The sequence below is a fragment of the Pinus tabuliformis genome, chromosome 7 (genome assembly GCF_031772625.1).
Source record: "Pinus tabuliformis cultivar Carrire ecotype Pingquan chromosome 7, CPIR1, whole genome shotgun sequence".
Lineage (NCBI taxonomy): Eukaryota > Viridiplantae > Streptophyta > Pinopsida > Pinales > Pinaceae > Pinus > Pinus tabuliformis.
In genome coordinates, this window is record NC_142293.1 from 48302396 (window position 1) to 48317361 (window position 14966).

The 14966-nt window shown below is 35.0% G+C and overlaps 1 pseudogene; it reads left to right on the forward strand.

The window, feature by feature from the left end:
- The first annotated feature begins 311 nt into the window (after positions 1-311).
- Positions 312-587, forward strand: LOC149245157 (protein RADIALIS-like 5 pseudogene; annotated as a pseudogene).
- The last annotated feature ends 14379 nt before the right edge of the window (positions 588-14966 follow it).

Sequence of the window (14966 nt, forward strand, 5' to 3'; positions counted from 1 at the left end):
TGTAGCATTTCAAATAATTGGGTTCTTGCACTGGGTTTTAGATTTCTATTGCACTGGTTTTAGAATTGTATGGAATCTGGGTTTTAGATTTCTATAGCACTGGTTTTAGAATTGTATGGAATCTAAGAGGATTAACTGACTCTGCAGTTTGATATAGGGTTATATAGAGTTAACTACTTCCTATGTTCTTGTTAAATTTTCTTATTATTGAAAGGTTGGTAGACCATAGGGACCTACTGTAATTCTTGTCCATCTATAAATATTATATTTCAACTTGTGCTTGACGATATCCGTTCCAGACTTAGTACAATATGGCTAGCCGATCGGGTTCGTCCTCAGGGAAGGCTTCTTCCAGCAACAGCTCAACGATTTGGACTTCCAAACAAAACAAACTATTTGAGAAGGCGTTAGCCATCTATGAAAAAGACACTCCTGACCGTTGGAATAAGGTGGCTTCTATGGTTGGTGATGGGAAATCTGCAGAAGAAGTAAAAAGGCATTATGAGATTCTGTTGGAGGATTTCGATTCAATTGAAGCAGGCAAGGTGCCCCTTCCAAACTACAAAGAGTGACACTAATTCTCACAAATGGGTAGAACAGGCAAGTCTAAAAAATCTTAACTCTATACATTTAAGTATTTTTATTACACAACGTAAGTATTTTGATAAAGTAATATCTGGTATGACTTACCTGTGGTTATTGCTATTTTATATTTGACCCAATTCCACCGTGTAATTCAAATTTATTTTCAAGTATGGGAAGAGATTTATCATTTAGAAGATCCTAATAACTGGTTTCCTAAGATTTATCATCTGGAAGATCCTTGCATCTAGTTTTCCAACTTTAAACGGTCAAATGGTTGGGTGAAAAATAGTTCGTCTCATAAAAATGTCTATCATGATTCATGTGTTAATAATTTTATAATTTATATATAGAGTTGATTTTTTATTGGGTTAGATCCGATTTCTGATCGATTAGTTTCTTAACACTTAACAACTTTCTGCAGGCCTTTTCTGTGTATGACGCTACTACGATGTTTTTACAGTGATGTTCCAGTCCTTATTTCTCAGCAGCAGAAGTCGCAAATATAGGAGCCAAAATGTTATATGTATATTATATCTGAAAATCCCAAAAATATTGATACATGTCTGTATCAGCAATCCGTTGGTATATAGGTGTATATATGTAAAGAATAGTGTTTCCTCGTCCTGAAGGATATGCAGTTTTTACTTGTATGTACCTTATCGCCGCCCGTAAAACTGCACTATGTATAACTGCACATGTTGCAGCTGTTTATCATATGTAAGAAATATGTTTTATTAATTAAAAGTACTTATATTCTGTAATTAATGATACGATGAACTTTAATGTGTTTGGAGTTTCCAATGTCATGAATCTGAATAAAAAAGATTCAACAAAATGTAAAATTATGTCAATCTTCTCAAACTTGATGACATTTACAATTCGAAATTCAAAGTACGAGGAGATTTTGTGGGGCTATTAGAAAATAAGGACTTAATTTTTTATTTCAATAAACAACAGGATTATCGATATGACAAATCATCCTTAAGCATTCATTAGCACTTGATAATGAAAACAATATATATACTCACGGATATATGATATGTAACAATCATTGATAATCAAAATTGTGTTACGATAACTAGATTGATATCCACGATGCAGTATAGATTGTGCCTTTTATTGTTGATTAATTGGTTAAGGTTGTGTAGATAAAGCACAATGAAAACCTTTTCACACTTCTACATTACATACATATATCACCAAAAACAACACATAATACAATGAAAATTCAAGAATTAGTGCAAATTTTTATTTCATTAACACATGCTAGTAAGACAATGAACTTTTACTTACAAACAGTGATATATCACCAAAAGCAACACCTAATACAATTCATAATACAACCAACATTGAAGAATTATTGTAGATGTTTATCTGATTAACACATTGCAAATACTTATCAAATTGACACCGGTCACTGTTACATGGGCCAAAATCAAACATGTTATCCATATCATCTCTACAAGTCAAATCATATATCACTAGAACCAAGGATTACTTGTAATCATTAGTTCTTATAACATTATTACATGGGGCCAAAATCAAACATGTTATCAATAACATCTCTACCAGTCAAACCATATATCACTATAACCAAGGATTACTTGTAATCATCAGTTCTTATAACATATTATATGATATAATCTTTGTAATGATAATAGGTCACTTGCACATTGTTGGAAGTATTTAGTAGCAGAATATGTGGGAAAGGACAAGTGCGAAGGGCAACCACAAGCGGAAAAGTTGTATTGAGATGGAAATGCTTGAGAAGATGCGAGATTGTTTAGAGATGTATATTGATTACATTGGAAAAGATTACACAGTTAGTGTTGGAAAATTAATTAAAACTTAGAATTACTATTAATATTTATTCAAAGAATATATGCTCAATTATACCATTGCTCAAGTGCTTAATAGCATTTACTCTCATGCATTGAAGAATATATGCTCAATTATGCCATTGCTCAAGTGCTTAATAGCATTTACTCTCATGCATTGTGTAGTGATTATTAGCTATAAATATATCAATAAAATCATATCTATCTATATTATAAAATAGTATTTTCAACCTTTATTGGTGAATCCAAACTTAATTAGCACATTGTTCCAGTGCTTAATAACATTTATTGTTTGTAAACCCGTGTTAGTCATAACCAATTGAAACGATGTTCGTATTTCCTTCAATTACTTTTTGGGATTGACACATTTCTTCAGCACAACGGAACCTTTCTCCACACCTCCTAACTCACAAAAAATTTACATCTTTTAATTTCTTAATAGCATTTACTCTGCCACATTGTTTAAAGATTATTTGTTTTAAACATATGAAGAAGATCATATTTATAGGTATTATAAAATAGTCTTCTCAACATTTATTCCGCTAATTAACTGGTAATGAGCAAATCATTCAAGTGATTAGTTGCATTTAATGCCTGTAAAAAACTCAAGAACATGCATAAGTAGCATTTACTCTGCCACATTGTTTAATGATTATTTGTTGTAAAGATATGAAGAAGATCATATTTATAGATAGTATAAAATAGTCCTCTCGACATTTATTCGGCTAATCAATGGGTAATGAGCACATCATTCAAGTGCTTAGTAGCATTTAATGAGTGTAAAAAGCTCAAGAACATACATAAGTCTCTGCAATAAGTATCCAATATAGGCAGCATTTTGGCAAAACGTTACATAGATTCAATTAATTTCCTACTGCACACAAAACATGTAATGAATTCATTGTTCGATAGCATATTAAAATAATAATTAAGGCATAATCGTACCATGAACAAAACATCATTTCCAAGTTAACATAAGCATTTAATTGATGAATAAACGTGAAATTAGAATATCCTTGCAATGCTTAATAACATTAATGCATTACTTAATAAATACTATTTGCTAAAAAATTAGGAAGTTCTTATTTATTGATATTATAAAATAGTATTTTCGTCAATCCATGAATAAACATGGCTATGCAACCAGTATCCATTCTAGTAGTTTAGAAGGGTATGTGGAAGAACAATATGCGTGGGAAAACCTTTGTTCCCTATTTTTTTTACATGTAAGGATACATTACCCCTGTATACATATTAGCAGATACTAAAAACATAATCAAGTCTTAATCATGTGATTTACATATATCTTTTGAGATTTTAATGGAAAGTATTATTGAAATCATAAAAGTTCATAGTAGAGTAATGGTAAAATCACTGTATATTTAAAGCCTATGAGAATTCAAGTCTATTGAATTTTGATAGTGGTTCTTGTTTATTAGTGCACAATTGTCATATTTTTAAGTTGTTTACAATAAGAAAAAATGGTATTGGGTTCTTATGCTCTAAAGGTTTTTAAGTTTAGAATGAATAAGACAACACAAATTATTTCATATGGATCCCCGTTCATAATTTATAAACAAAATGGAGGATGAAGTTTAAGTATTCTTGTTTTAACATTGTAGAAAGCAACATGTCACAATATAAGTATAAATCAGTAAATGTACAATTTTTACAATATCAAAGGCCAAAGTTCAATACACAGCGAGGAATGAATGAGAAAGTCCAATTGAAATTTTTGAGAAACTCATAGTGCTGCTGTGAAAATTCTTAGCAAGTGTCAGAAATGTTTCACTTAAGTTATAGGTGACTTATAACCCTAACAAAAAAAAAATGGTTGCTTTGATGCTTAAGATTTGCAATAAAATAGGAGAGAAAACCCTGCAACAAAATAGATCATACAAATAGAAACATATAACAACATAATAGTGTAACAACCTAATGGAGGACTTGAATAACTGATAATTTTATTAATGTATATCCCTAGTGAGGGTATTACAAAATCGGTGAAATGGTCATGGAGAAGAATGGAGGGAAACCCCTCTTATTTATAACAAAGTGTTGAGCTAAATTGAGAAATGGAAAATAATAAAATATTACTGACCAAATCAAAATGTAGTTGTTGAGAATACATTATTGTATTTTTTAGAGAGGGCAAATATATTCAAATTGGTTAAATATATTTATTTAGAAAGTGGTTGAAGTAATTAATAAATAAATATGATTTATTAATCACATTGTGAGAATTAAGAAAGAAATGGTTATCAAATAGTCGTTTAATAACTATGCCATAAGGAAAATATAGAATCAATAAGGAGTAATAAATAAATAGTGATTTATTTAAATATTCCAAGGTGATTAATTCAAAATTAATTAATAATTATTTCTAGAGCAAATTAAATAAATAACCATTTATTCAATTATTCTCATGGGATTTTGGAATTTTATTGTCAAATAATTTAGGAAATATGGTTTACTAAATTATTTCCTATGGTTGAAGTGGCTTTACCATAGTCAAATTATTCCTACATGGTGTATTACGATCCATATAATAACAAATGTCTAGGTGGTCATTTGTTGGGTGATAACACATAGCTTATAGATGCACTCTTTATGGTAAGAGTATTTATAGTATTCTCTGTATTTTCTTCTTAGTTCTCATTTTGTTATGAACAAGGACACTGAATAAGTTGGAAGACATGTGTAATGGAGTACAAGAAGAGGAATTTGTTTCTAATTGTAGTTTTTTCAAAGCTCAAAGATAGTTGCCATTAAATATAAGAAATTAGAGAATGTGTTTCAATACAAATCCATGATTTGTATTGAAAATTACGTACTATGTGTGAAGTACTCGTTGTGAGATTTGTGTTTAGTTAAGTTATGTGCATATCAAGAGAACTTTCAAAAATGATGTAACCATGATCATCACTTGATCAATACTACCTTAGAAGTCTTGTGGATAGACCTCCATTTTCTACACCAGTTACTTAGATAGAATCACATTGAATATAATAATAAGGGATTAATTACTATTTTCCCAAATTGAATGAATTATAGGTTTTATTATGATTGCATGTAATCTAGTTGTTGCTTACTTATTTTTCTATCTATATTTGCATCAATATTGGAAGTTATTTTGTCCTTGCAATTGTTTCCATGACTATTAAGGGAAATGCAACTTATAGAGCATGTATATTTACCATGAATATTCAACCTTTGAAATAGAAAATTGATAAAAACAAGTTTAGTTTTATTATTGGCTTTTGGAAAATTGAAAGGAATGCTAAAATGCACAAACGAATGCATAAATAATGTTAAAAACATCTTTATTTTGGCATCTTAAATCAATTTATTTAATTAAATAAATAAACAATGTATAAATTCTATTATTAAACTTTGTGAAAAAACAAAAACATCTATATGATAAGTAAGGCACTTTGCGATTTGCAAATTTTAATGTGTCACATAACCATTTCATTATTAAAATAATATGACCATAATAATAGAAGGAGATATCTCAAGAGACATAGTGAAAGGAGCAAAAGAAAAACAATAAATAGATAAATATGCAAATTCTTTTATTAAGCACAGTGTGCATATGTGAGATAAGCTTTGATTGTGTAGACAAATATTTCATTGTGGATACAAATTTCTCATTATGTGGAGGGAAAACATGTACGAGTGCGGAAGTGTGAAAGAAATTGATGTATAATATTGCTCAGTATTTGCTCAATATGTATTTTTGGGCTTTGCACAATGTATGAATCTGCCCCTTCGCTCTTTACCTAATGTATCAATGGTAGCAGTGGTGAGAGATAATATCTAAGTATTAATATTACATTATAGTTCTAATATGGATTGTTGGGTAACCACATGTGCAAAGTGTGAAGGTGTGAAAGTGTCATTCATTTTGTGTATCACAGCGGTGCACAGGAAGGAATGAAAACAAATGGTATAAATTGATCTATATTGAACCATTATATCCTTTTCCATCCATATTGATGATTTTAGAGTGGAAAAGGTGAAGGAATTAGCTCTCAATGCCATTTTTACCGGTGAGACCAAGTTTGACTAAATTAGGGTTTGGAAACTTCTTGGAGATTTTTGATGCATCAAACAATGTTTTTCATGGGGGATGCAAAATATTTTGGCTTTAGAACTGTAACTCTTTTTCTACTCTACATAGAGAGACCTTTCCAACAATGCAAGAATCATGTCAATCATATTCCATATGCAAAATTTATTCCACTCAAAATTTGACCTTCTTATTTTCACCACCATAATTCGAGAGGATACCAGGTTAGCCCCCATTATTCATGAAAAAGAGGCTAGCCACATCATTATGATGTAGAATAATATAGAAGAGTATATATCATAACTATGGTTAAGAGTTGAGATAGTCAAACCTAACCACTAGTATGCTATCGAGATGTGTTATAGTTAGGCCACTATCAGGAAAAGAGGTTGCATTCTTTTGAGTGCGTTTTTTCCATTACTAAGAAAAAATGGCCAAGAGTGATAGGATGTAGAGGACAAAGAGAGGATTCATGCATTTTAATAGACCACAAGCCACATACCATACTCCTTTATACTGGTAGCCATATTTCCATTTAGAGAAAGAGAGGAGACCTACCTCACCTTCCACATGAGATTTTCTCTCGAAATGGTTTGCAAGTCATTTCATGTGTCAAATGTGTGTGTTATATTATACTTCGTTATTCTCTTTTTCCTACATAATTTGAAATTCGCATGCATGCACTATTAATAGTAAATCTACAAATCTAGAAATCTAATAAAATTGTAATAATGCACAATTTCATATTTTAAATATAATTTTATTATATTTGTTGTGACGAGTAGCCTAATGGAATATCCACAATCAAATTACAGGTCATATTAGTACCTAAGGAGGTTTATTTAACTGTATTATGGATATTTTCAAGTTATCTAGATTGGTTGGGCCAACAGTCATAAAATATTAATCATGGTTTATGAATCTATGAATAACCTTGCGCACCTATAGAGGAGAGGTTTTTGTAGCTATAATAACTAGTCGATGATATAGATCATAATGTAAATCTCCTCATGGCTGCCGTAATAAATAATATTGGGACATTAGAGAAGAAATGGGTTCAAATGAAGAGGACCAATTAGAAATGGGATCAGGAGATCAAGAAGAAATAGAGAGTCGGTCCATGAAAGAACTCGAAAAATATTAACCTAGTTTCACTGTCATGAATCGATCATAACCCCTATTTAAATTGGAAAAAAAGGCAGAGATTAAGTGATACCATGATGATATTGATTCTATGAAGCTAAATCACTGGTTGCAACAACTGGAAGTTTATTGTAGTATCCAACAAGTTAAGGAAGAACAAACGATTTCACTTGTGCAACTGAAATTAGAAGGCCATGCACTAACTTGGTAGGAAATCCATATAGAGGCCCTGAAGTTAGAGGGAGAGTCTTCAAGTGACTAAGTGGGATGAATTCAAAACCATCATTAAGTTATAGTTTTACCTTATTGGCCATATACAAGACTAGTAGATTAGGTGTCACTACTTCAAGTAAAAGTTAGGGCATACTATCTAGGAGTATACCACAAAGTTTAGAGAGATGGCCATAATGTTGGGTATCTCCCCAAAGAACCTAGATGTACTCCCTAAGTATTTGGGGGGTCTACATCTCCATATGATAGAGCAAGTGATGTTGTTTAAACCAAACCCAGTGGACGAGGCTTTTGTATAGGCACTGTACTTGGAGAACATAGGCCTAAAGAAAGAACAATCAAGTGGATGGAAGAAGAAGGAGGGGAGAAGAAGCATAAAGGGGGAAAAGATAAAAATATGGTAGCCATAACGCACTAGTGAAAAAATCCTAGCAACCATTGAAACATGGATGACCATACATAGGAGAAGATACCTTAAACACCTCCTCAAAACTAGGAAAGATTTGTATGAGTGGTTAGTCATTCCATTTGGCATATGTAATGCACCAACCATGGAAATTTTGGGAGCTAATGTTCGTCTAGTGGGCTAATTTTCCATGATTTTTTAACAAAAAGGATTCGGCAATTTCTAATTTTATAAACAAAGATTCGCCCAAATTTAAGAATATAAAATTATTTTACCTTAAAAATCGCCAACATTATATAGAGAATATATATAAAATCATTATAAATTTGAATAATTTTACAAATATATCAATAAACATTTTATAGTTTTCATATTAGGGGTTAGTGAGACTCGCCAATGGTTTTAAACTTCAAGAAAATTTTCAATCCTTAAAATTTTACTTCGCACCATCTACATTTATGAGATTAATAAATTATTAATTGCACCTTTTTATAGATTTATTTTTTATTTCCCATAAGGATGATATACACGTATATAGTTCTACCTGAGAGGAGTACATCTCACATTTGACACAGGTGTTGGAGATATTAAAGAAATACCAACTGCTAGAAAATCTCAAGAAGTGTGGGTTTACATAATAGTATTTAGTATATCTAGGGTATGTGATAGGTGTAGGAGAGCTAAAGATAGATCCTACCAAGATGGAGGTCATCATGAAATGAACAGTTCCTACTAATTTTTATGAGGCCACAACTTTAATTGGGGCAACACAGTACCTGAGTGTTGAGGGTGATGGATCCTGCTAACATATAGGGGATATCCCCAATATGAGGTCCCAATAAGACCTCATACTATTTGGAGTAGGAGTCTCATCTGATAATATGGTCCAACTTCCATTAATGTAGAGATTTTCCTTGACTTAAGCAATTAGCATGAGAGAGTAGCACACGTTCTTTTGAATGAGCAAGAGAATGTGCCTTGTGAATTGTTTAATTGTAGATGTATCAAGGCTCTTTTATTGCAAGGGAGAGAAGCTAAGCCTCTAAAGGAAAGGTAATAGTAACAATGTACTGGAGACACACAGACATAAGCAAGAAAGAAACATTGGATATCAAGTGAAATAGTTCACATAGATACTATGATCATTAAAATCATCACAACATATTTCCAACAAGTTCAGCACCAAAGTGACTGAAATATTTCAATTAATTTAGTAAATTTGAGAATCAACATAAACCACAAACATTAGAAGAGTAGTTTGAAAACATCCACAATATACTCATTAAAATGTGTTGGCCACATGGCTTTAAGTATTAAGAAAATGTTTTGAGATACATAAGTACAATGAACATCACTCACTCCAATAGTGGAGCATTAGATACACTACTTGCTCCCCAAAAGTATTATCTCTATCTCTCTAATGCCTTATGGTAGAATTCAAGGTTAAAGGTCCTTTTCTTGAGTAATGAGGATCCTTTTATAGCTTGAGGCATGATCTTTCATATCGTCCTGACTCTTGAGTTCCTCATATGACTTTTCAACTTTTAATGAGATTTGGACTTCTATGTAACACTTGGACTTCTAAATGAATTTTGGAATTGAATGATTCTTGAGATTACATGTCTTTTTTACTTCTTCACATGGCTCTTTTGTCCATACATGACTCTTGGACTTCAAATTCTTTGTCTTTATAATAACTACATCACTACATCATCATTTCCACTTCATCATGTGGTGAGGAAATAACAAGAGTTAGAGAAATTTTTAGCTCTAAAATGGACCTCCTAAGGAATATTATAAAATAATAGCGCAAATAATAAATTAAGATTAGATTACATCATCAAATTTTAGAGGGAAAAAAGAAAAAACTACTTTTTCAACTTGAATTTTCAACTTATATGCTTAATACTTTAATAACAGTTCGAGTAGGAGGACTCATTGGATGCATAATTTGATTCCTCATCCAAGGAGTATTCATGTTTCATAATTTCGATGGACCCCGATACCTGAAAATGAGAAATACATGAAAAAACATGATTGCAATCACTTTTCTCATGTATTTCTGATTTTTCTTGTAGCAGGGTCCATAAACATTATGCAACAAGGGTATTCCTTGAATGAGGAATTAAATTATTCATCCAATGAGTGCTCCCACCCAAAATTTGAGTAAAACCATAGGGAGATAAGTTGAAAATGTAGTTTTTTTTTATCTTTTTATTTTTTTACTCCAAAAATGTTGAATCATCCCCCATAGTTAACATCATCATATTGAATCCTATTGGTACTTATAAATTTTATTTTGGTTGTAATTTTTTGTTTTGAGGGCCATTTTATACCTCAAAATTTCTCTAATGGTCACTATCACTGATGAAATGGACTTTCTTGATAGGTGACAATGCTACCACTTGTATCTTCGATCTTGCATGAAACTTCCATGTTGTTGATGTATTCACCCTACAAACGGTGTTTGATCATATGGAGCCTTCTGAGCTTCCTCAATCATCAACATTTCATTGTTATTGATCTTATCTCATCACGTGTTCTTCATTCTTTAATCCTTATTTGACTGTCCTCTTTGTCAAATTCCCTTCATGCATCTTTGCCACAATGTTCTAGTTTACCTACAACTAAAAATACCAATGAAAATTATAGATTAGTCCTAAAAATATCATATTCTAACATGTTTCATGCAATTTTTGCATGTGACGTCATAATGCACTCGAGAGACAAAATGGAAGTTTTTGGGTGCAATATGCATTGCTAAGGAGGCAAGACTAAGTGCTTTTAGGCTTCGAGGTGTGCTCATGTGCTCAAATGGGAAAGGGAGTTGAAGGGAGGGCATAGGGCACAATTTCGAAGCATGAAGGAAGGAGATTAATGTTTTTTAAGTTTGTTATGCACTTAAGGAGACCAAGGAGGGTGCAGGGCGCATTGTCGAAGGTTGAAGGTATGAAGCTTTGTCCTTCCAAAATGTTCCATGCACTCAAGAGAAGTAAGGAGGGTGTGTGGTGCAAGGTTGAAAGCTAAAGGATTATGGTCCTGGCCTCCCAAGTGCACCATATTCACAAGTGAGCTAAGGATGATGCAGGGCGCACTATGGAAGGCTAAACGGATGAAGCTCCAACCTTCTGTTGGATTAGGGGGTCTTGACCCAGGTTTAAAGTTAATTATGCCAAATAAAACCCTACACTACTAGCCATTTCGGCATCACCCTGCGGTGCACGGACTGAAGTCTCACGTCAAGCAATATGGGGGGATGCTGGAACCAAGTTTCCACACGGAGAGATTAGTGTGATGTCATCTTGTGACCTGGATTTGCCTCCACACACATCTATAAGCCCTTGATGTTGGGTATTGTAACTTCCTTGAACGACCTCTAGACCTTCGCAAAGGTATAGATCGTCTTTTTTGGACCCTGAACAGATGAATTAGCTACTTACGCACACCATAGATTATCCTTAAATCAGTATTTAATCAGATCTACCTAAGCACCCAATAAACAAAACAGAAAGTATTATGATCTTCAGGTAATAACTTGACATTAATTGCGTCGAGTTAATTGGATGTATTGAGTAGATTTGTGCATCAATACATCATTGTTTCATAAAGACATGATTTCATCATAGCATATATCGCAATCATACATAATAGAATTAAAGAGATAAAAAATAGAAATTTTTGTAACAGTCTTCTTTATTGATCTTTAGTATAGGTTTATAGACTCAAAACTTCCCTGTGCACTTAGTTATAGGGGTCCGCGCACTCAACTGCAGACACTACTCTAGGCCTCTGTGCACTTAGCTGCAAAGCCTTTCCCCCCTCTAAGAATTACTTCTCTGCACTCACTCTTTAGGAATCCATTCATCGTACCCATAGACATAGGCTTATATCTGCCTTAGACTCACTGAGACACACTTATTTATACAATCCCATGGTCCAGGGACCATGGGTAGATCTCAAAAACTAAATGAAGTTTACATAAACGAGGGAAAAACCCTTTCTGACTCTTGAATATCTACGCACTCTCCATCTGCAATTCATGGAGACTTTACATATTTTTACATCGAAATTTGGGCTTTTGCCCCAAAACTGTCCCAGGGGACCCGATCCCAATAGGCCCCCAACACGAAGGTCATGACTTGCCCTCGAGTCACTCGGTTGGCACAATGATCTTGCTGCAAAGATCCCTCAGCTCCACCTACACAACAGTTACTTCAACCGCACTTTGCATGGCTACCTGCTTCACTTGTTCACCCAGCTACTTTGTGGCTGGTCCTTCGTCGACCTGCTTGATCTTCTACTATGTGAGCTGCATGTTCGTCAGCATTTCCTATATGTTGGTGGAGAAACAAAGTACCCAGCCTAGCTTTAAGCACTACCTCTTTCTTTTGCGTTGCTTCCACCTATGCGAGGAGTTGCTCCCCCTCCTGCAACTTGGCGAGGTACTCACTGTAGCAACTAAGCACATCATTTCCCTAACCTCATCATACTACTTTTGGAGTTCATGGATCCCAATACTCAATATCTGTAGGTTGGGGTCTTCCTGCAGGGTCATCGCCAACTCGATTTCCTTCTCAAACAAAGCTCTGTAGTCTATGACTATGAAATCCACAACAACCATCCCTTCCTTGATGGTGAATCCACGATGTTCCCTAACCTTGGGTGTAGTCGAAGGCTGTGACTTGAGCTCCAGCTCCATGATTTTCATATTGAGTTCAAATTGAACTCTTTCCATTGCTACCTTTGGATCATGGATGTCCGCAGTGAGAATCTAGATCTTGGCCTCTGGTTATGTGTCCTCTTGTATGTGCAACTCTAGCATTATTATGCATGCCTTTGCAACCGCGATCACTAGCTCGACATTCTATGCCTAGATCATATCACTTTTCCTCAGGGCCCGCATCTTCTCGGTGAAAATTTTATCATTTTTCACCCAGTAATCACTTATTAAATAGAGAGCGCACTACTCCCACGCTCTCAATTCTGTTGTTACACCTGTCTGCAGTGCATGAAGATACTTGTTAGGGAGCAGTGCAATATTGAGGCCGATGTTCTTTAGAGTGCTAACGATGATCTTGTCATCCATCGATTCCATGCTCAGGGACCCTTCTAGTGGAGCAACTGCCCTAAGGTTCACTGTCTTGATAAGTTCCGCAGCCTAACTTTGCCAGGCTCGTCTATGTGGCGCTCACCTGTCCTGTGCCCACCTGTATTCTGTGGGTTTGAATCTGTAGTTCGTGCAGCTCCTTCTGAACATTTCTTAATGATTACAGGTACTATTGCTTGAATTTCTACAACAGTTCGATGGTAGTGTCACGCACTTTATCCCTGATATCATCGAGAACACCCTCTGTCAGCGTGATGGGATCCACCTGCATTTTAGATCATTTTTTGTTCTTCTAGGAACCCACCTGCTACTATTATCTACGCTTCCTTATCCAGAATGGGGTGCTATGACCCTCATCTCCTCCATTTCCCTGCGTCAACTACACTTCCTCATCGGTTTTGGGCGAAGGGAATTTATCCCTGTGATCGGAGTCACGATGTTCCTCTTCAACCTACTCCTTTGTAATGTGCTCCTTTTTAATTCGGGCCTTCTCTTCAGCCTCCTTCCTCCTATGCATGGCCAAATTTTGCACTGCCTATTTCACTACATCCTTTCACTTCTTCTCCGATGAGCTCCCTGCACCTTTGCTAGTACCTTCAGCCAAGTTGGATGGAGTGTGCCAATCCACCAGCCATTGCTTGATCACTTCCAGTATGGCATCATCAGTGGTGAGATATGGCAGAGCAAACCACGTCTATTATGGGTCCTCCCATGCCTAAATATAAACGTGGTGGAGGTTTTCCTTGAACTCAACATATTTGGACAATTGTTCATACGTGGTTGGGGATAACCGTGGGTGCTATTTGATGGCCACGTGGATGCTCACCTCCATCGATACCCAAAAAGTCTTCATTTTTGTGACCCACGTGGGGTCCTTCGTGGCCTAGAGGGAGGTGAACTACGCATCCTCCAGTAAGCCTTCCATCAATGTAGGAAACTAGCTATCCTCTGGCAGTTCCCAAGCAACCAATACAATGAAGAGAAGCAACCATGTGTAGTGGAAGGTTTTTCTCTCATGTTTGGCCTTGCGGCAATTCGCAAGGAGCCCACTACATAAATATCATGACTAGTTAGACTGCATGTCCTCCGCGCATTGTGCAGCTTACAAGATCACAGGCACTGGAACCTTGTTCGCGTGACAGTTCCTCATAATCTTGAATTCCAGTATTTGGGTGGCAATCTTCACCGCAGGATCATTGATGGACGTGATGGAATATCTGTGTGGCTTCTTGACAAGCTCAAACTTCTTTTTCATCTTTTCCGCCAAGTTATTCTCGCTCGTCTTTCCGCCAAACTCCTTGGCCAGATTCAAGCCCTCATGCGGTAGGATCGTGATCCTGTGGATGAGCATGTCTATGATGGGGATAGGTGCACCAAGCCATAAGCACCCATCATGAGCCAAAGTAACTAGCTATTGGATACAGGTGGTATTAATGTTAGAGCGATGGCAGTGGCCCACCCACAATAGGTTCAACAACCCAGATTGCTTTACTCCGCATATCGATTCAATTGACTCCAACTCAGTGACGCTAGAGTCTTTTTAATACACTTGTTTCATATAATTATTGGTCGCGAGGTGGGGAA